Source organism: Pimephales promelas, chromosome 8, assembly GCF_988280905.1.
Source record: "Pimephales promelas chromosome 8, fPimPro1.hap1.1, whole genome shotgun sequence".
Classification (NCBI taxonomy): domain Eukaryota; kingdom Metazoa; phylum Chordata; class Actinopteri; order Cypriniformes; family Leuciscidae; genus Pimephales; species Pimephales promelas.
The window spans coordinates 2,594,166-2,616,200 of NC_142776.1; the positions used below are offsets into that span (position 1 = coordinate 2,594,166).

The 22,035-nt window shown below is 38.0% G+C and overlaps 1 long non-coding RNA gene across 1 annotated transcript in view; it reads left to right on the forward strand.

Annotated features, from left to right (window-relative positions):
* Positions 1-21,587, forward strand: part of LOC148977625 (uncharacterized) — a 117,299-nt gene extending 95,712 nt beyond the window's left edge. Inside the window, exons 3-4 of the long non-coding RNA XR_016169428.1 lie at positions 21,181-21,298; positions 21,395-21,587. This is a non-coding gene — a long non-coding RNA (uncharacterized LOC148977625). The remainder of the gene's footprint in view (positions 1-21,180; positions 21,299-21,394) is intronic.
* The last annotated feature ends 448 nt before the right edge of the window (positions 21,588-22,035 follow it).

Sequence of the window (22,035 nt, forward strand, 5' to 3'; positions counted from 1 at the left end):
AAGAAGATGAGACCTTATAACATTCTTAAAGGGACCTAAACACAAGCTTGATGATATTTTTGTTTTAAAAATAAACATTTTCCCTATTAATAAAATGGTATTTAACACAAGAAAACTACCTGTAAAATGACCAAGTACAATAGTTTGTGATGTTATGATAAGTTCTTTAACCAAACTTGGACACTTGGATAAAAGTAAAATAAATGCCATAGGTCTTCCTCTTCTTCCTCACAAAATCTGCAGTGTGCATTATTTTCAATGTGATATAAATATAACATTTTTTTTAGTTGCAATTATCTTGTAAAACTTATTCAATTGGAATATTCTTGAATATGAATCTACTGTAGTGTTATAAATTGATCTAAAATATTCTTTCCATGGAATTGGTGCATTAATTTGATCTTCCCAGTATTGGCAGACTTTGTGAGGAAGAAGTGCAAATCCTGCAGAATATAACTTAGTATAATTTAGTTTTTTTTTCTAACTCTGTTTGTAAGTTACCTAAATACTTGCATTGTATTCCTTATTTATTAAACAAGAAAAAAAAAATCAAGAATAACTTGTTTTGTCATGATAATGAATGCAGCAAGACAGAAAAATAATAATGCATGGCCTCTGTGGGCTTCCATATTTTACCGCTCCGGTTCCAAACTGACAATCAACAGATGATAGATGCTGCCTGTACCAATTGCAGAAACCTTTTCCCCTCTCATTTCGAGTCTGCCTTAAGCACAGAGTAGATTTTGGTGTGCAGGGTCGCACGTGCACACTTTAGAGCGAACACGGGACACTACGAAGTGGCAGAGCTAATGCAGGGATGTAGACGGTCCTGAGGTCTCTCTTTGAACACGCTTTGCATATTTTCAATTTGAATTAACAAAGCAGCTCCCGATGGAAATGACAAACCGAAAGCTTGCTCTCGTCACTCTGATGGTCTATAAATCTCACCGGTGACAAATTCATTTGGAGACTTCTTGTCATTGCACTTTTTCTACAGGTTTTTTTCTTCATGATAGTTGACAACCTAATTTCACATGTCATAAAAAGGCCAAAATATTAGATAAAAGTGTTTCCAATAGCAATCTTTTAAACAACAAACATCTATTTTTTAAAGTAACAACAATATTATGCTTAAGATGATTTATTTTATTTTACTTTTTAATATAAATCTTTATTTTATTTTATTTTATTTTATTTTATTTTATTTTATTTTATTTTATTTTATTTTATTTTATTTTATTTTATTTTATTTTATTTTATTTTATTTTATTTTATTTTATTTTATTTTATTTTATTTTATTTTATACAATCTCTGGACGGTTACACCAACCAGACATTTTTTACTTTGTGCTTTCCAAAATATAGCTAAATTAATTTTACATTTTTAATTCAAATATTTTTTTAACATACATAAATCAAGTGTATTCAAGTCATTGTATTGATGCATTTTTTTATGTATTTTGAATGGGGAGGGGGGGGGGGGGGCATAATGCCATGTCATTGACCTAAAAAAAGATTGTTAAAATCTTGATAGAATAATTCAATAATACATTAAGTATGCTTTTAAAAAATAATACATTACGTTGTAAATAAATCAAAGATTATTGGAGTACATTTTCCAAGAAGTCTGTCTATTTCAAAATGTATTTGTTAATTTTTAATTATTTGTGAAATGTACTAGCAATTTCTTTTTCTTTTTTCTGTGTACATTATAGACACACTGACTAGCAGCTGATATCATAAACATTAAAAATATTTTATTGCAAATAAATGCAGGTTCAGTTGGATTTGGTTACTCCAACAAAATATGACATGATACACACACACACACACACACACACACACACACACATTCCTTAGACATTCCTTTGCTGATTGCAAATATCTGTTTCTGAACTTCATTATGAGGAGAAACTCGCAGCCTTCACATTCATTCAACTGTGTTGATTTTAAAGGAGTAGTTCACTTTAAAAAAAAAAAAACTTTTGCTGATAATTTACTCACCCCCATGATGATTGAGGTTTTTGATGAAAACATTCCAGGATTTTCTCCATATAATGGACTTCATTGGGAACCAAACGGTTCAAGGTCCAAATAAGAGTTTCAGTGCAGCTTCAAAGGGCTTTAAACAACACCTGATGATGAATAAGGGTCTTATCTAGGACCCTTCGAATCATGAGTCATGACTCGAAAAAAGATTCTTTGTTTGATGAACGAGTTTGAACAGGAGAGTCACGAATGCGCATCACAGAACAGAGCAAGGCGACTATTTGGGCTTATAAAACTTAAACTTTGTTATTTATTTTTTAAATCTTGAACCGTTTGGACCCCATTGAAGTCCATTATATGGAGAAAAATCCTTGAATGTTTTCATTAAAAACCTTAATTTCGTTTCGACTGAAGAAAGAAAGACATGGACATCTTGGATGACATGAGGGTGAGTAAATTATTAGGAAAAGTTTTTTTAAAAGTGAACTAACTGGGACTTAAACTCAAAGCTGCTCACTTTCGAGAGAGAGAGAGAGATTGAGGGAATTACTGTCTTCCTCATTGAAACTCAAATGTCTTCTACTGAAATCACAGCAAACAAACAAAGACTGAATGATTCCACATCAAACAAATAATCCGAGAGTATTTTGCCGCACAAATGCCTTCGTTTAATACGGGGGGCTTCCCTCAGAGACCCCGCGGCCTCGTTCAACAAACGGACAAGAATCCGTCCTCCTCCTCTTGACTGTGCAGTTCTGAGATAACCAACAACCGCGGCAGTTTAGCCACGGGTCAGGGACGAGCCGGGTGTTGAAAGCCTCTCTCTCTCTGCTGCTAAATGGCCTTTGCATGTTTGCTGAGCGGCACCTCGTGGGAACCAGCGCGTCACGCCGGGCCCGGAACAGCCAAATCTGCTTGGTAATCCTTCAGTTTGGAGAAGCATTGCAGCCAATGGGATTTGAAGTGTATTGCTTTGTTTAATGACGGGTGACGCGTCCGGTCTAAGCCAGGAGGTCAGGCCGGCAGGTGCTTGAACCAAGACAATAAGCCGAGGTCTTATCCTTGGCTAAGACCTGCCGTGCCGCTCCACTCTCATCGGCATTCAGGGAAAACCTTTGTCCATCGGGCGGACTGCTAACAGACAGCTTAGCCCATGTCAACAAATCCCAGTCCGGCCGGGCCAAAAGAGCAGCGTGTCGATCTGTGTAAGGCGCTGAAGCTGGACGTGCTGTGCTATTGTTCTGACTGTCCGAGCGAAAGAGGATCATAAACGTGTACGATAACAGAATAAGATCAAACCTCAGCGTTCCTCTAGATCACGACTGACCTTTCCGGTCTGTCACTGAGCAAATACAACAGAGCCGCGTGTGTTTGCAGCTGTGAAGTTCAACTGTCAATCAATGGAAGTTTTCAGTTAATTAACTGCTGATTTATTCATTCACAACTGCATTAATCAATTATATTGCTTAGAAAATGAAGATGATTCAAAGACTTTACAGTGTTGGCAGAATAAAGCATTTACGGTCAAATTTTATTTGCTAACTTTACTTGAAAAATGTCGCCTTTCTTAAGTAAATACAGTTAGCTACACTACAAAAAAATGGTTAGACTTCAATATCAACTTAACTGTTTAAAATAAAATATTTTGTGGTCAGTAATTTGTTTTATGCTTAATGAGATAAATATTAAATAAACTTATTAATTTAATATAAATTAAATGCATTCCCACACACTGTTAAAACATATTTTTGGTTTAACTTTAAAAAAATGAAGTAATTGAGTTAATACAATGAATTACACAAACAAATACACAAAAAATTGAGTTAATGCAATGAAGGAGTTTAATTAAATCATCAGAAACTCATAATATTATGTTATCTGAACCACATAAATTATTTAAGTTGATTTGACAAGTTTTTTTTTTAAATTTGGTAATTAAAAATCATGAACATATTTTTTTTTACGGTGCATAACGGAATAAAATAAAATCTCAACTCAAATTTTAACGATTAACTAAATAAACATTAAATAATAAATAATTTAAAATAAATGATCAAAATAATCGATATATCTCTCTATATAATAGTTTCAGCCTAAAAAACATATTTTATTTCCATTTTGAAAATATTTATTTATTTAAATGATAAGTAGCCACGTAATAAGTGTGAAAACATATAGTCAGACGGTCATTATAGCTAAATGAACTGCCCAGCGGCTGCAGCGAGTTTATTGTGCGACTGCAAATGAATGCTTTATTATTTCCACACACAGACGTGATTCTGACCTTGATCCACGACACATTTTTGTTAACAATGCTGCTCATTTCTTGTGTTTTTATCTTTTATGAACAGACATGATTGTGAGGCTCAGGTGTGTGTGTGTGTGTTAGTAATTCCCTCATGTTAGCAGATCTGCTCTATTGAGACTTCATCAAACGTGACTCTTCCATCACACACACTTCTAACAGGCTTGTCAAACTCTCTGATCCTGATGTAAACAGAGTCTATGATATGACTGAGACTGGAAGTGGTCTCAAAACCTGAAGTTATCCCATGATCTTGATTCCTTCTGTCAATTTATATTGATGTATTACCAAACTTCAACCTTCAAAACACCTCATAAATCTCGAAGATCTCAATAATGTCTGAAATTGTACTAAGGTCAGTATGAACTTCTCGTATTGATCTGAGCTTCAGTCCACATTTATTTTACACTCTATACTCTTATTGTATGCCGACAGTTTTCATATTTGGGCCTATTTTATTTCTCCTAAGGAATTTTCAGGAGATTCATCTGAGAATAACTCGATACTTAGAAGAAATGTGACGGAGAACGTGAAGTTTCATGAAAAATAGCCTCTGAGAACTAGGCGTGATGTTTCAAGTCTCGTGTACATGTACTTGAGCTCCCTCTTCAGTCTTCATCTCATCTTCATCTCGTCTTCAGTCTTCATCTCGTCTTTAGTTTTCATCTCGTCTTGATCTCAACTTCATCTCATCTTCATCTCGTCTTCAGTCTTCATCTCGTCTTTAGTTTTCATCTCGTCTTGATCTCAACTTCATCTCATCTTCATCTCGTCTTCAGTGTTTATCTCATCTTCATCTCATCTTCATCTCATCTTCATCTCGCCTTCAGTGTTCATCTCGTCTTCATCTCGTCTTCAGTGTTCATCTCGTCTTCGTCTCGTCTTCAGTGTTCATCTCGTCTTCATCTCGTCTTCAGTGTTCATCTCGTCTTCGTCTCGTCTTCAGTGTTCATCTCGTCTTCATCTCGTCTTCAGTTTTCATCTCGTCTTGAGTTTTCATCTCATCTTCATCTCGTCTTCATCTCGTCTTCAGTTTTCATCTCGTCTTGAGTTTTCATCTCATCTTCATCTCGTCTTCAATCTTCATCTCGTCTTCAGTGTTCATCTCGTCTTCAGTTTTCATCTCGTCTTCAGTCTTCATCTCATCTTCATCTCGTCTTCATCTTCATCTCGTCTTCAGTCTTCATCTCCTCTTCAGTCTTCATCTCGTCTTTAGTTTTCATCTCGTCTTGATCTTAACTTCATCTCATCTTCATCTCATCTTCATCTCGTCTTCAGTCTTCATCTCGTCTTCAGTCTTTATCTCGTCTTCATCTCGTCTTCAGTCTTTATCTCGTCTTCAGTCTTCATCTCGTCTTCAGTCTTCATCTCATCTTCATCTCGTCTTCAGTCTTCATCTCGTCTTCAGTCTTCATCTCGTCTTCATCTCGTCTTCAGTCTTCATCTCGTCTTCATCTCTCTTCAGTCTTCATCTCGTCTTCAGTCTTCATCTCGTCTTCATCTCTCTTCAGTCTTCATCTCGTCTTCATCTCGTCTTCAGTCTTCATCTTGTCTTCATCTCTCTTCAGTCTTCATCTCGTCTTCAGTCTTCATCTCGTCTTCATCTCTCTTCAGTCTTCATCTCGTCTTCAGTCTTCATCTCGTCTTCAGTGTTCATCTCGTCTTCATCTCTCTTCAGTCTTCATCTCATCTTCAGTGTTCATCTCGTCTTCATCTCTCTTCAGTCTTCATCTCGTCTTCAGTCTTCATCTCGTCTTCATCTCTCTTCAGTCTTCATCTCGTCTTCAGTCTTCATCTCGTCTTCATCTCTCTTCAGTCTTCATCTCGTCTTCATCTCGTCTTCAGTCTTCATCTCGTCTTCATCTCGTCTTCAGTCTTCATCTCGTCTTCAGTCTTCATCTCGTCTTCATCTCTCTTCAGTCTTCATCTCGTCTTCATCTCGTCTTCAGTCTTCATCTTGTCTTCATCTCTCTTCAGTCTTCATCTCGTCTTCAGTCTTCATCTCATCTTCATCTCGTCTTCAGTCTTCATCTCTCTTCAGTGTTCATCTCGTCTTCATCTCTCTTCAGTCTTCATCTCATCTTCATCTCGTCTTCAGTCTTCATCTCATCTTCATCTCTCTTCAGTCTTCATCTCGTCTTCATCTCTCTTCAGTCTTCATCTCATCTTCATCTCGTCTTCAGTCTTCATCTCATCTTCATCTCTCTTCAGTCTTCATCTCGTCTTCATCTCTCTTCAGTCTTCATCTCGTCTTCATTCTCTTGAGCTCGTCTTTCCTGTCTCCCACATTCACATACGTGTCAATAGAACTCAGTATAGTGAGACTGTCCCTAAAGGAACATATCAAATGTCTTCTCACGTGATGCTATTTACTTCTTTTACACATTTTCTGAGAAATTAAATTCAAGTGACACTTTTTGAAACGCTCGATTATTTTTAGAGTTCATTATTTTTGTGACATGGCTGATTACCTGCTGATTTCATCTTGACAACACATTCAACTTTACACCATCAAATGCTGCACCTTTGGAGATTTAACAGCCGTTCACTGCTCTTTTTTGGATCACGGATCATTGTGTGCTTCAGAAACTGAAGTGTTTGTTGTCTTTTCCAAATGAATCAATAAGCCTTCTAACTGATCTATTGAGGTTTTCCCTCAGATGGACAGCTTGACTGTGATGGGACGAGCCCGGGGTTTGTGTGGGTCAATAATGGCAGTGATTAAGTCTGTTGACTCTAACCAGAGGTGTAAAGTCCAGGTTCAGAAAGTAAAAGTCCTCCTCAGTATTTAGTTCCAATCACCTGGGTTTGCTAATTAGCACAGTTCCTCAGACAGGAGAAGAGAACTAATTAGTGAAATCTGCTGGATGAGTTCATGGGTGGAATAAACACATTGCAGGACTTTTACTTTCTGACCCCTGGACTTTACACCTCTGCCTCTAACGATCCCTTTATTTGGGTTCGTTTAACTTGGGCGAATTACTTGGAAAACATTGCGTTCTTAATCTAATTTTAGATTTTAAGCTGTAAAAAAAGTTGGAATTGTTTAGTTGTGTGCATCTTTTACTGGATGCCAATGACAGAAAGCCTCCTTTGTGAGTGTTATTGTGTGAGCGAGAGCTGGAGGAAAGGGTAAGTGATCTCTCTGCGGTCCCCTAAGTGAATGGGAGGAGGGGGGCTGTGTGTAACTCTGAAGCACATTTTGACAGATCATTTTTCAGGCGTATGAAAGGCAGAACCCCGAGCGTAGAGGATGAGTTGGATATTGAACGGACCTGCGTCGCTAGAGAGAGTCTAATTCTGACCACCAGACACAGCTCAGATGAGCTCTGTCTGTGCTCCTGAAAGCCACCGGATCGAGCGACACACACACACACACACACACACACACACACAGCGTGGCAGCTTTATATGACAGCTCTGTGTGCTCCTGGTTCGGCTCGATGACTCCGTTGTCTTGGTGCAGTTTTTAGGAGACCCATGTGCATATTTCTTGTACTGTTTGAATCGAGAGTTTACAGCAGTAACCCATGTGTTCTTATGCATAATATAGTTCATTATCAAAGCAGCAATTACAGGTTTATCAGTTTATACAGTATAAACAAACTGTGTATATAATATAATATATTAGTTACGATTAACATTGTGTTTTGTGTTTAAGGACTTGTATTGTGTTTAATTCTAGTTTCCTAGGCTAGTTATTTTATTCACTGGTTCTCCTTTATTATATCCAAGGTTTGTCTTATTGAAAAATACTTCTAAAGCATTTATCGATCTTAATCTTAATTTCAGTATTTAATATTACAGAATTCCAAGTGTGTTACCATATTATAATATTTTTCACTTTACTTTACTTCACTTAACTGTACTGTACTTTGCTTCAATCCATTTCACTTTACTTCAATCCATTTCACTTTACTTCAATCCACTTTACTTCAATCCACATTAACTTTACTTCAATCCACTTCACTTCAATCCACTTTACTTCAATTCACTTTACTTCAATCCACTTTACTTCAATCCACTTCACTTCAATCCACTTTACTTCACTTCAATTCACTTTACTTCAATCCACTTCACCTTTACTTCAATGAACTTTACTTCAATCCACTTTACTTTACTTCAATCCACTTCACTTTACTTCAATCCACTTCACTTCAATCCACTTTACTTTACTTCAATCCACTTTACTTTACTTCAATCCACTTTACTTCAATCCACTTTACTTCAATCCACTTCACTTCAATCCACTTCACTTTACTTCAATCCACTTCACATTACTTAAATCCACTTTACTTAAATCCACTTTTCTTTACTTCAATTCACTTTACTTCAATCCACTTCACCTTTACTTTAATCCACTTCACTTTACTTCAATCCTCTTCACTTCAATCCACTTTACTTGACTTCAATCCACTTTACTTCAATCCTCTTCACCTTTACTTCAATCCTCTTCACCTTTACTTCAATCCACTTCACCTTTACTTCAATCCACTTCACCTTTACTTCAATCCTCTTCACCTTTACTTCAATCCACTTTACTTCCATCCACTTCACTTTCCTTCAATCCACTTCACATTACTTAAATCCACTTTACTTAAATCCACTTTTCTTTACTTCAATTCACTTTACTTCAATCCACTTCACCTTTACTTTAACCCACTTCACTTTACTTCAATCCACTTTACTTCAATCCTCTTCACCTTTACTTCAATCCACTTTACTTCAATCCACTTCACATTTACTTCAATCCTCTTCACCTTTACTTGAATCCACTTTACTTCCATCCACTTTACCTTTATTTGAATCCACTTTACTTTAATCCACTTTACTTCAGTCCACTTTCCCTTTACTTCAATTCACTTTACTTTACTTCAATCCACTTCACTTTACTCATATTTCATTAATGGAGATCTCTGCCTTTTGATTGCAGTGTTCTTGGCAAACCTGAACGCAGTTTGAGACATTGCAGAGATCTCTTCAGAAACTTGAGCGGAGACGCGTGAGATTACTGTGGTCGTCTTCTAGCATTGCAGAAGAATCAAGAAAATACCTTCCATATTCTCTCCATCTAATCTCAGTATAGGAGAAACAATTGAGATATGAATGTGGGTGTTGATTGACAAACGTGTTGTCATTTCCTCATCCATAATAGTGGGTCGGGACTCTTTTCCACTCTTACCCCTGTGGCTGAATTATTAATCAAGCTCAACCAGCCGGCATCCAGATCGATCCATCATTCCGTCTGCAGAAAATCTCCAACTCTGGATGCATTATCTCAATACACCAGCAAGCAACCAGTGCTTGAAGGTCATAGGTTTAAATTGTGAAAGATTGGCTCATGTTTTAGGGTGAAGTCAGGTGCTTTGAAATCATTTTAAGTTGTGAATATATTGTTGCTTTTCTCATATGCAGTATTTGTGCATAAGCACACGCACATCAAGGGCACTCGACGAACTCTTGCGCAGACAGATGTATAGAACGATGCAATGCTCAGACAGCTCAGACAAGCTGCCGAGCCAAAAATGTGTGTGTTTGTGTACGTTCGCCCACCTGCGTTGGTGTGTGGATGTGTGTGAGCTGATCAACTGGCGGCTGTAGCTTTGTAACTCCGCACAGCAGACTCGTGGATGACAAATAACTCCCCGGGAAGTCTTGGCAGCGTCTGGCCATATTTTTCTACGGGGTCACCTTGCCACGCTCGTGCAGTTTGCTTCTAACAGAGTGATAAATACAACAATTCATACAGTACATCGTGTCCATAGATGCGCTGAAAAGCTGCAGCTGTGAGTCCATTTATTTGGAAACTGGATCAGTTGAACTTTCAAACAGCTTGAAAAGATAAACAAGCATTTTTTTTTAAATATAGACTACTTTAAAATCTTTTTTGGTATTTTCTTTGGAATTTTAATTGCTGGGACACTCTTGAACTCTTAAAAATGAAGTCTGCTTTTTTCTATTTTAAAATGGTCTGTGAAAGGAGGTGATAAACCATACAATTTTGGCCCAATTAAACCCATTTTCCTAGAACAAGTACAAATGTGTAAAAGATAAAAGAACAAAGAACGAGGCGATGAACCTGAGAATCAAGATTTTATTAAATACTTTACGGATTTTTTTAAACCCTCATTTTGTATGTATTTTCTATAACAAGTAAAAATGCAAAGGGATAAAACAACACAGAAAAGCAACAATGGTGCCAATTTGAGTTCAGATGGAAATTAAAAAAAAAAAATCTGACAATTGATTTTTTTAAATTAGGTTGCTTACGGCAACAACGTTTTCATAACAACAGATGGCTGTTTTTTGATATGCCTGCGTGTTTGTAAAAAAAGAGACATTTCATTAACTATAACTAAAGCTGACTAAACCTAATTATAATTGCCCTTTTTTTTTTTTTACCAAATTCATAAAAAATGGCAATTAACTATATTCAGTCTGCTATGGTTATTGTCAATTACTTAAGGATTTAGAACATTTTTAGTGTAATTTTATTTATTTGCATTAATTATTATTCATTTTTTTCTGTTTACAGAAATCAACAGTCTCTGTCATCATTTTACTTTCATTACCCATAATAACCCTAATATCAATCTGTGTGGGTTTTTGTATTTCATGACATATTGTATGGTTTTAAACAGCTATTATATGTAAATGATGTTTGGAGTGAAATAATTCTCTCATCTCCTCCTCTCTGGGTGTTCTGGTATTAATACCCATCAGTCTTCTGTTCTCTGATGACTTGTGTTCATGGCGTGTGTGTGTGTGTGTGTGTGTTATCTATTGTAATAATATTACTTTGGTTAAATGTTCCGAGTAAATAAAACTAAATGGGTGAACTGAAGATATTCGTTATATGTGAAAATCATAACAAACAAATTTACCATTTCCCACTGAGAGGGAAGACGATCGTTATTACTTTATTTTTCGAATTTTAATAAGATGGCAAGGTCACGGCAGTCCAGGCAGATGAAGACGGGGCTTTTAGTCTTTCCCAGTGGGAATCTGGTTAATGATCCGGATCTAAACAAACCAGGAAGGGATTCAGTTAGCAAGGTATCAGTCAGTGTGTGTGTGTTTGTGCGTGCGTGCAGTTAAGGGCATCTTCTGTTTAGTTAACATAATTAAAATCAGAGCTAAAAGCATCTAAAAAACATGATTGTGCAGTTTGGTTTAGCTCAAATAATGCTGGTGTATCAAAACTGTCACGAAGTCCACCTGATGTCTTTCAATTGAACAGCCAGCATGTGGAGTGTATTTTTTTCTACGGTCGGCCTTTCATTTCCTCATCTGGTCCAGAAGGCAAAGCTCTTTCATATCAGTAGACAGAGTTGCAGTCTTATTTGCGGTGTTTGTAAAACTACGGTAAATGGTACCCTGTCAAGTTAAAAGCTGAAAAAAGCCATATGAAAAAGCAGTGTACTACACTAAAAGTTATTTACAAAAAGTAGCCGCCAACATTGAAGCTATAAAGGGTGACAGTTTGTTCGTTTGCAAAAACATTTTTTTCAACAGATTCAACATTTGATTGAGAGCAATTTGTTAAATTGAATTTGACTTCTCAACAATAATTGAGAGATATATTTTTCGCACTGTTCCTACAAAAACAATTGCCACACTATGTGCTACCAGTGCTGAGAAAGTAATTAAAACCTCACTAATTCAGAGAAAAGACTTTGTCTCATTGCTTTTTAAAAATAATCCTTTGTCACATCAGGTCCATGTGGCTTCTGTTCGTCGGCAGAAACTTCAACAGATTTCAATGTGCATTTATTCAATGACTAATTTGATTTTGTTTTACAGGTTTTACCACAAATTTGCGCAGAAAATGCATAACAATTATTCATCTGCTAAGAGGAAAAAGGTAAACTACTTAGGAAAAGAATATAGTTTTTCAAAAGTTTCCAAAAAAGAAAATGATGTCATTGTTTGCTAACGTTCCTGTCTTTACAAACTAACTTTCTTCTACAAAGTGCAAAAAAAACAAGATTTTCTGAACAATTTTGAACCAGATTGACTTTCATCGAATGGATATAATACAACTTAAAGGAGTAGTTCACTTTTAAAAAATACTTTTGCTGATAATTTACTCACCCCCATGTCATCCAAGATGTCCATGTCTTTCTTTCTTCAGTCGAAAAGAAATTAAGGTTTTTGATGAAAACATTCCAGGATTTTTATCCATATAATGGACTTCAATGGGGTCCAAACGGTTCACGGTCCAAAAGACAGTTTCAGTGCAGACTGCAAACTGTTCAAAGGGCTTTAAATGATTCCAGACGATGAATAAGGGTCTTATCAAGCGAAACGATCGCTCATTTAATAAATAAATAACAAAGTTTAAGTTTTATAAGCACAAATGGTCGCCTTGCTCTGTTCTGAGATGCGCGGTCGTGACTCTCCTGTTCAAACTCTTTCATCAAATGAACGAATCTTTTCCCGAGTCAACTCGTTATTTTTATAACTTTGTTATTTTTTTTTAATTAACGATCATTTTGCTTGATAAGACCCTTATTCATCATCTGTAATCATTTAAAGCCCTTTGAACAGTTTGCACTGAAACTATCTTTTGGACCATGAACCATTTGGTTCCCATTGAAGTCCATTATATGGAGAAAAATGCTGGAATGTTTTCATCAAAAACCTTAATTTCTTTACGACTGAAGAAAAAAATGACAGACATCTTGGATGACATTGGTGGTGAGTAAATTATCAGCAAAAGTTTTTTTTTTTTTTAAAGTGAACTTCTCCTTTAAGGGTGAGTAAAATGATAACAATATTTTGTCACAATATTCTCTACACTGGTTACTTTAATAGATATGACCGTTGTGACATGACATGACGTTTTCTTTTGCTTTTCACCCACAAATTGCACCAGAGCATGACATATTTATAGGCATGCAATACTGTACATATTATACCGTTTTACAAACCCTTGGTGTTGTTTTTGGACCAGACTTTAATACTTGAATATAAAAAAAAAAACGCATTATTTTCCCCCATTCTCCATTGTTGCGGCTCCTCACTTCCTAGTCTGTCAGTAACGCTCTGTTCACTTCCTGTCTCTATGAAGCCCCTCCTCCTGAAAAGCACACTGTGCTCTGATTGGTCAGCTGGATCAGTGTGTTGTGATTGGTCGATTGCTTCGAGTGTGTTTGGGAAATGTCCCGCTCTTGTTTCAACACACTACTAACTAACTCAACCAGGCCCCGCCCCTTTATTCTGCATATAAATTATTTAAATGAGTAATATTGTGACGTGTTCGTTTCCGGAAGATGGAGGCGTTTCAGGGAGTTCAGAAACACTGACACTGATATAGAGAAGAACTCCTGCTGGAGGGTCTTTGTAACTTAGCTTTTGTAACATTACACACTAAAGAAAGATGAACACGTAAAAAAAGCATATGAGATCTCTTTAATTGATCTCCTCCCAGCCTTCTTTGCAAACTCTCTCATTAAATATTCATGAACCTACATCGTGTCGTCGCCTCATTTTAAAGGTCTCATCTTTGCGGTTTAAAAAAACGAATTCCCTTATTCAAATCACACTTGAGTGCACAGAGTTTTTAATCGTGTTTGACCCCTGACAGTCTCTTACTTCTCATTATGCTTCGTTCTGTCCAGCGATGGCCTTGACTCGTCCATAGACAGAGACAGAGGCATTGCCAGAGATGTGTTTTAGCTATGACAGGCAGATGGAATAACTCATCAGTGTGTGTTTGTGGCATTCGCTGACTTAACACACCATATGTGGCTTATTTATTTAAGGGTTTTCTCGGCCAAGCAAGATGTCTCTCAATATTTTAATTACGTAAATATATTACATTAACAGACTTTACGCAACACCACGGTGATGATGATGATGAGTAATGAGTTGGTACCGCTCATTTGTCCTGTTCTTACAAATACGCGGGTGATGTTATAGTGCATTTGCTGCCAGTGCTGAGAAACTGCCAAAGTAATTAACACCTCGCTAATTCGCTAAGTGAAAAGACAGTTTATTTGTTCGTGCGTCTGCACTCAGATTAATTGCTTTGCCTCATTGCTATTTGATGTAATCCTTTGTTATATCCGCTATCTGCCCGTCTGCAGAATCAACATTTTGCTTTACGTTTAGCCGTCATCAAAATGTAACTTGTTTTGCCTCGTGTTTCAGCTCATGTCATCCGACCCTCTTATTATTCAACCAGAAATCAGTTCAATTCTTGATGGATAAAATACATCCCACTTTACTCTTTTTCATTGAATATTGCATTTCACTTGTAGAGACATCACACTGAAAGCATCGTAACCCACGCACTGAACTGATCGATGCGTTTCCCTGCAGACCGACGAGTTTCGTCTCTCGCAGATGGTGCAATTAATTTCCCAGATATGTAATTAAAAATGGTCTGAAAATCAAAGTATTTGTGGGATTCTACAATCCCTCATTCTATTCTATTTCTGGAAAAAATATTGGTGCCCACTAAGCAAAATTATGTCCAAAAGACTTTGAAAAGACGTCAACTGGGGCCAGAATGAAAATTTTTATGACGTCTTTTTGTGATGTGTTCTACACGTCGAACCTTCGTTCAAGTTTAAAAACTAGTTCAGATGTGGACATTGTGAACTTATGGTCTCATTTAGACAATTTACACTCTTTCTGGACCAAATAAACACTCTCAGCTAAAGCTAAAGTAAGAAATACTGCGACCAAGAGCCCAACTAAAGCAAATACTGATCACCACAATGGTGACATACAATGAAACAAATATCACCATTTCAACAATGACATTGAAATAAACATGAGTTTTAATTTAATGCATCCTGAGAGTATTTATTTGGTCCAGAAATTTTATAAATTGTCTAAATGAGAACATAAATAATGTTGAAAATGGCCACATTTGAACTAGTTTTTAACCTTGTACGAAGGATCCATCACCGTTTCATTCTGGCCCCTCAGTGGACGTCTTTTCAACGTCTGACTTTTGTGACAAAGACGTTGAAAAGATATCTTTTGGACATCATTTTGCTTAGTGGGTGGTTTACTTTCATGCAGAACTCATCGCCACAATGCTAGCGTGTTTCGTTTCGAAGGTCGTTTTTTTACGGCCACATACATCGTCAAGGATGTCTGATTTCAGAAAACCATTAATAATGAAGTGTTATTCCCTGTCTTGTCTGACTCTGACTCTGAAGACTGGAGTAATGATGCTGAAAATTCAGCTTTGATCACAGGAATAAATTACACTTTAAAATATGTTCACATGGAAAACAGTTATTTTTAGTGTTAATAATATTTCACGATTTTCCCTGTATTTTTTTAAGCTAATAAATGCAGCCTTAGGGAGCAGAAGAGACTGTTTTGCAAAACCAACCCCACACTTTTGAACAAATGAGCACATAAATACAATTTTTGTATAAAATAAGACATGCTTAAAAACATTTAAAGCCAGTGAATTGGCCTCATGGTAGCAGTTCGCACTTACAGCAAGTTGATTTACATCCTACTGAATGTGAGAGAAAACGAAAGAAAGATGACGATACAGCAAACCTTTGTGGTTCTAAGAGGCTCATGATTATTGAATAAACAGAATGAAAAAACACCACTTCTTCCCACATGAAAACCACAAGCTCCGAGTCCTGCACACACATAACCTGTAGTCTTGCATAATATTCTCAGCCTTTAACAAATAATGTTAAATACCAAGTTTAAGTTTATTAAGTACTTATTCACTTGCATTGAGCGTTGTTGATCTGCTGGTCGGAGTGAAGGGTTGCCGGGCAGGTTTGTGCGGTCACAGGTGCAGTACATTAAGCTCTTGACATTCTCTTTAAATGTCTTTAATAGACAGGCTGTGGAGAGATGTGCATTATCATAATCGCATGCTTGTGCCGCACTTTAGTTGCTCAGGTAACTCTATTACCTGTCTGAGTGGATTACGAATGTCTTTTGAAAAACTTTCGGCCAGAGCTCTTCCAAATGTTTTTGTATTTTCTCACTGTATTCTTGGTGATGTGTGAGGGAGAGTTTGTAAGAAAGCCAGAAAATTGCACTTTTACTGAAGATTTTTCTGAAGTGGTGCTTGCCTCATACAAGGGTGGTCTCCAGGTTGCTGCTGTATTTGGTAAAGGTGTTTTAAGTGGGGTTTTTATACAATTGGTTGCTAGGGCATTTTGAGGGGTTGCTAAGGCTTTGCTATGTGGTTGCTTGTTAGTCCTAGCAAAAATATCGGACCCTACTCCTCGGTCTCTGTTATTTTGGGTCTTATGTTTTGAGGTTTCTCCTATCCGTTTCATTGTCCTCTTGGTAAAAAATTTAATTCTAATGTCTTCATAAATGTTTTTATTTTATTTATTTATTTATTTTTATTTTTATATATCCCGCCTATATATTTATATATTTATATTATTATTCATATATATATATATATGAAGAGTTCAGATGCAAAAGCCTCTAAGTGCCATTTGAAATTTTCTTCTAGAATGATCATTTTTATCAAGCTTGTATATTTAAGTTCAGTTATTTTACTTAAATGGCAATTAATAGGTAATCTTCATTGTCATTTAAGTGAAATTACTGAACTTAAACAAGCTTGATAAAAATGATCATTCTAGAAGAAAATTTCAAATGGCACTTAGAGGCTTTTGCATCTGAACTCTTCATATATTAATTTTATTTGATTATTTTTTTTTATTTATTTTTTTCATTTTATGTATTTATTTATTTTGCAGGTTTGGTCCTCTGTACTGTACAATATAAGCAATATAGAGGTTACATTTTATTTCAATAGTCCACTTTCTACTAGACATTCTACTAACTATGGGTAACTTTGCAATAACATGTCAACTAACTCTCATTAGTGTCATGATTCTGCCTTCTTGTCTTTGATTTTTCTCTAGTCGTGAGGCAGGATCATGACAGAATCATGTTCTGTGTGCAAGCGCGTGTTGTCTCGTTAACTTACCCCGCCCCCTTGTTATCCTAGTCTTGTGATTATTGTCTAGTCAGTCTCACCTGTCCTTGTCATTAGTGTCTCCCTATATTATTCCCCTTGTGTTTGCTGTCTTTTGTCGGTTCATTGTTAATCCATGCCAAGTTTGTGAGTACCTATCTAGAGTATTTGTCCTGTTATTCTATTGCTTGTGTCAGTCGTTTATCTAGTAGTATTTTGTCAGTACCTTGTCTAGTAAGTCTTTATAGTCCTTGTCAGAGTCTTGTTTTGCCCCCTCGTGGGCTTTGTTTTCCCCTTTTTGTCTACAATAAACTATCTGTGATTGCATTCTGTCTGCGCCTGGGTTCATCCGCCATCCACATCATAACAGAATGAACCGACCAACAAAGAACCCAGCAGACAGTTCGTTCTCCCAGTTCCGGCCACAGCCGGATCAGTGGTGGTTGTCAGCTCCCACAGACGGAGAGAGAATCAACGGTCCTGTCCCACCCGAGGGTGAGTGGATTCTGAAGAATTGGGCCCGACTCTGGGATCATTTCTCCCAGGAGGATCCGCCGGCTTCCACCACCTTGTCACCACCTGCTAGGCTGCCAGTGATCCCGGAGGGTCACATTTTAGCCGTGGTTACGCAGGGGAACCAGGCTCACTCCACTTCGGCTCCCGACGCATCAGCTGCACCCGCAAGTCTCCGTGGCAAGCGAGAGAGACGGCTGTCGTGGGAGTCTACTTCGGAGTCCTCTTCAACTGAGACCACACTTCCTGCCGTGCTTCCCCAACCGGTCACAAACCTGGCTATGTCCTCTGCTCCACGACCCAGGAAGAAGAAGAGGAAGAAGGGAGCCTCTTGTCCTCTGTTTCTGTCTCTCCCAGAGCCCGCTCCAGCAGGCGCCGTCCCAGAGCCCACTGCGGAGAGAGTTGCGGCCGATCTAGCCGCAAGAGAGATTCTGCAGTCGGTTTCTGCTCGTCAGGAGATGCCCATCTCTCTGGCTGCCAAGACCCTGTCCGACTATTTGTCCAGTCTGATCAAGATCCTCGAAGTGCCTGTCCTGTCTCGTCCCGAGCCCACTGTGTCTGTAAGCGCTGTCCCTGAACCCACTGCTGAAGACACCGTTCCCGCGCCAGCCGCCGGGAGCTTTGTCATAGAGAGTCCCCAGACAGCTGCAGTGAGCGCCGTACCCCAGACTGCTGCTGAGAACACCACTCCCAAGTCGGAGAGGTTGATCGTGGGATCAGAGTCACCTTCGGTGAGCTCTGTCCCAGTTTTCCCTCTTCGATCTCCTACCACACCCCCCGTCATGAGTCCTGCTTCGTCTCCATCGTTCGCTGTACCCCCAGTTGCTATCCCTGTTGTCACTTCCACTGTTCCCAAGACCTCGTGTGTTTCCCCGGTCAGTCCTGTCTGCGCTCAACCCCGGCCCCGGACTGTTTCCCCATTTGTCCCTGTCCCCACGGTCCCTGGACTTCCGTTTGTTTCCCCTGTCTCCCCTGTCATGGCTCAACCCCGGACTGTTTTTCCCTTGTCCCACACCACTCCTCCCAAGCCCGCTCGGTCCTCTCATCCTAAGTCCACTCCCCGTGGTCCCAGGACCCCTGTCCCGCCCACCCACCCTGAACAGTCGCTCAAAGACTCTGTGTTTCCTCCACCTCCTCTGCCTTGTATGTTGTTTTTGATGTTTCACCCCAACCCTGTCGTTGTGTATTTTTGTATGCCTTTGTTAGTTTTTGCCATGTACTGTTGGTTTGTGTCTTTGTCACAGTCTGTCATGTCCCGTGTTTAATGTCCCCTTGAGGAGCGTCTGGAAGCCGCTCCTTAAGGTGGGGGTTCTGTCATGATTCTGCCTTCTTGTCTTTGATTTTTCTCTAGTCGTGAGGCAGGATCATGACAGAATCATGTTCTGTGTGCAAGCGCGTGTTGTCTCGTTAACTTACCCCGCCCCCTTGTTATCCTAGTCTTGTGATTATTGTCTAGTCAGTCTCACCTGTCCTTGTCATTAGTGTCTCCCTATATTATTCCCCTTGTGTTTGCTGTCTTTTGTCGGTTCATTGTTAATCCATGCCAAGTTTGTGAGTACCTATCTAGAGTATTTGTCCTGTTATTCTATTGCTTGTGTCAGTCGTTTATCTAGTAGTATTTTGTCAGTACCTTGTCTAGTAAGTCTTTATAGTCCTTGTCAGAGTCTTGTTTTGCCCCCTCGTGGGCTTTGTTTTCCCCTTTTTGTCTACAATAAACTATCTGTGATTGCATTCTGTCTGCGCCTGGGTTCATCCGCCATCCACATCATAACAATTAGAGCATCAAACTAATACTCTAATGAGTTGTAAAGTTACTTAAAGGAGTAGTTCACTTTAAAAAAAAAAAAAAAACTTTTGCTGATAATTTACTCACCCCCATGTCATCCAAGATGTCCACATCTTTCTTTCTTCAGTAGAAAATAAATTAAGGTTTTTGATGAAAACATTCCAGGATTTTCTCCATACAATGGACTTCAATGGGAACCAAACGGTTCAAGGTCCAAATGAGAGTTTCAGTGCAGCTTCAAAGTGCTTTAAACGAAACCAGGGTCTTATTTAGGACCCTTCGAGTCATGACTCAAAAAAAGATTTGTTCATTTTGATGAACGAGTTCGAACAGGAGAGTCACGAACGCTCATCACAGAACAGAGCAAGGCGAGCATTTGAGCTCATAAAACTTAAACTTTGTTATTTATTTTTTAAATGAGCGATCGTTTCGCTAGATAAGACCCTTATTCATCATCTGGTGTCGTTTAAAGCCCTTTGAAGCTGCACTGAAACTCTCATTTGGACCTTGAACTGTTTGGTTCCCATTGAAGTCCATTATATGGAGAAAATCCTGGATTGTTTTCATCAAAAACCTTAATTTCTTTTCGACTGAAGAAAGAAAGACATGGAAAGACTATCAGCAAAAGTTTTTTTTAAAAAGTTAACTACTCCTTTAATAAAGTTAACGTTTCTCGTTTGCACATTTTGATGGCGTTTTGGGAAGAATTCTCAGTGCTAAGACAGAGTAAATACTGTGGATCTGTTGTATCTCTTTTCTCTTTATCAAAACACACATACAAGAGCAAAACCTTGAAATGTCATTGCCTACGGCTGCAGCAACAATGTTATGAATTTAAGATATCTGGACATTATTCGGTTGTCCTGTACATGTCACGGTCAAAGTAGAACAGAGAGAGAGAGAGAGAGATGATTTTTGCAGTATAAAGCAGCATGTTTTTGGCTAATGGACATACTGGGAGACGGCAGTGATTCTTCAGAGAGTGGCATATTCCAATATTCCTTTTGTCATTTTGATAATGCCGGCCACTAGACGAGGCTTTTAGATGAAGATTGTCCAATTATTCTGTGGAGATGGGATCAGCTAGCAATGAAGATATGATTGAGCTAAAATCAGGGTTTCTATTTGAATAATATGAACGTTTATTCTGGCAGTATGAATGTGAACATCGAAAATGAATACATTCTCTTGACACGGAGGCCATTATTATCAACGGCAGCAGTCCAACAGTGTTATTTTAGTAGCAATAAGATACTATTATAGTTTATATTAATATTTCGAATCTGTTTTTATATTTTCCGTTATATAGTGATTTTTTTTAAGGTCGATTTTAAAGTATATTATACCTTTTTGTTTCAGTTTGAGTTATTTTAGTACATTAACTGAAAGGTTTCCTCTGCAACTAGCTTAAATAAAATGCGTTTTCAGTTTGTTCATTTTATTTCAAATAATATGTTTTATTTTATGTATGTTTATGTGAAAACATATACGAAACACTTTTGTTATTTAAAAAGAAATGGTTTAATGAGAGCCGAGCAGAGAATGCATGCAGATTAGACATGTTGGCACTCATTATGTGCGACATGTTTCCATACAAACATTTTGGCATAATGGCATGAAAAATGTGAATAGTTGATATGGTTTCTGTTACAGGAGAGACTTTGGTGGGGACTTTGAGCACGCTTCGCTCGCTGGACATGCTCCATTGAGATATCTCACGGCTCCAGGAATCATCTTAAAGAGACTTGCGCCATCGCTCTGTGTTCATGCCGTGAGTCAGAGCTCTGTGGCCATCTGTTAGTGCCGGTGCCTTCAGAAACGCTCAAGTAAGTCTAATATTAGCGTTTTTTTCCCTCCTCTCGCCCAGTGCACATCCCATTGGAGGCAGTGTCCTGGGGGGGGGGCCATCTGTGTGTGAGGCTCTGGGCTCGTAGGGGACGGTTGTCCAGCTCCTGTCTCAGCATTGCCACTGTGGAGATTGTGAAAGCAGTGACTCAAGTAAATGATTGTGGGCTTGTGACCTTGCCTGCTTCATTTAGGTTATCGCAATACAAGTTATATCATCTTAGTGTGTGTGTAACTTGAATACGTTTAATAACAACACACACATTTGAATGCTTTTATTTGGATCTGACGTTACTAAGAACACAACATCCAAATACTCTGGGAAGGCTCTTTGACAAGGTGACAGATCTACAATTCATGGCCAACATACTTGCACAGGTCCTTACATTTATAATACTCAACACACGCATTATTTTTATTTTGATATGTTGATTTAAATGCAATTAGTAGGTTAAATAGTAATGATATTATTAATAATAATAATATTACACTCTTAGAAGAAAAGGTTCTATATAGAACCTTTAAAGGTTCTATCAGCGCTACGTATTTGGAACCCCTAAAAGGTTCTATACAATATTAAAAAAAGGGTTCCTCTGGGTTCTATATAGAACCCTGGTGTTCCATACTTGGCCAATAGAACATTTTACCAAAAAAAAATGGTTC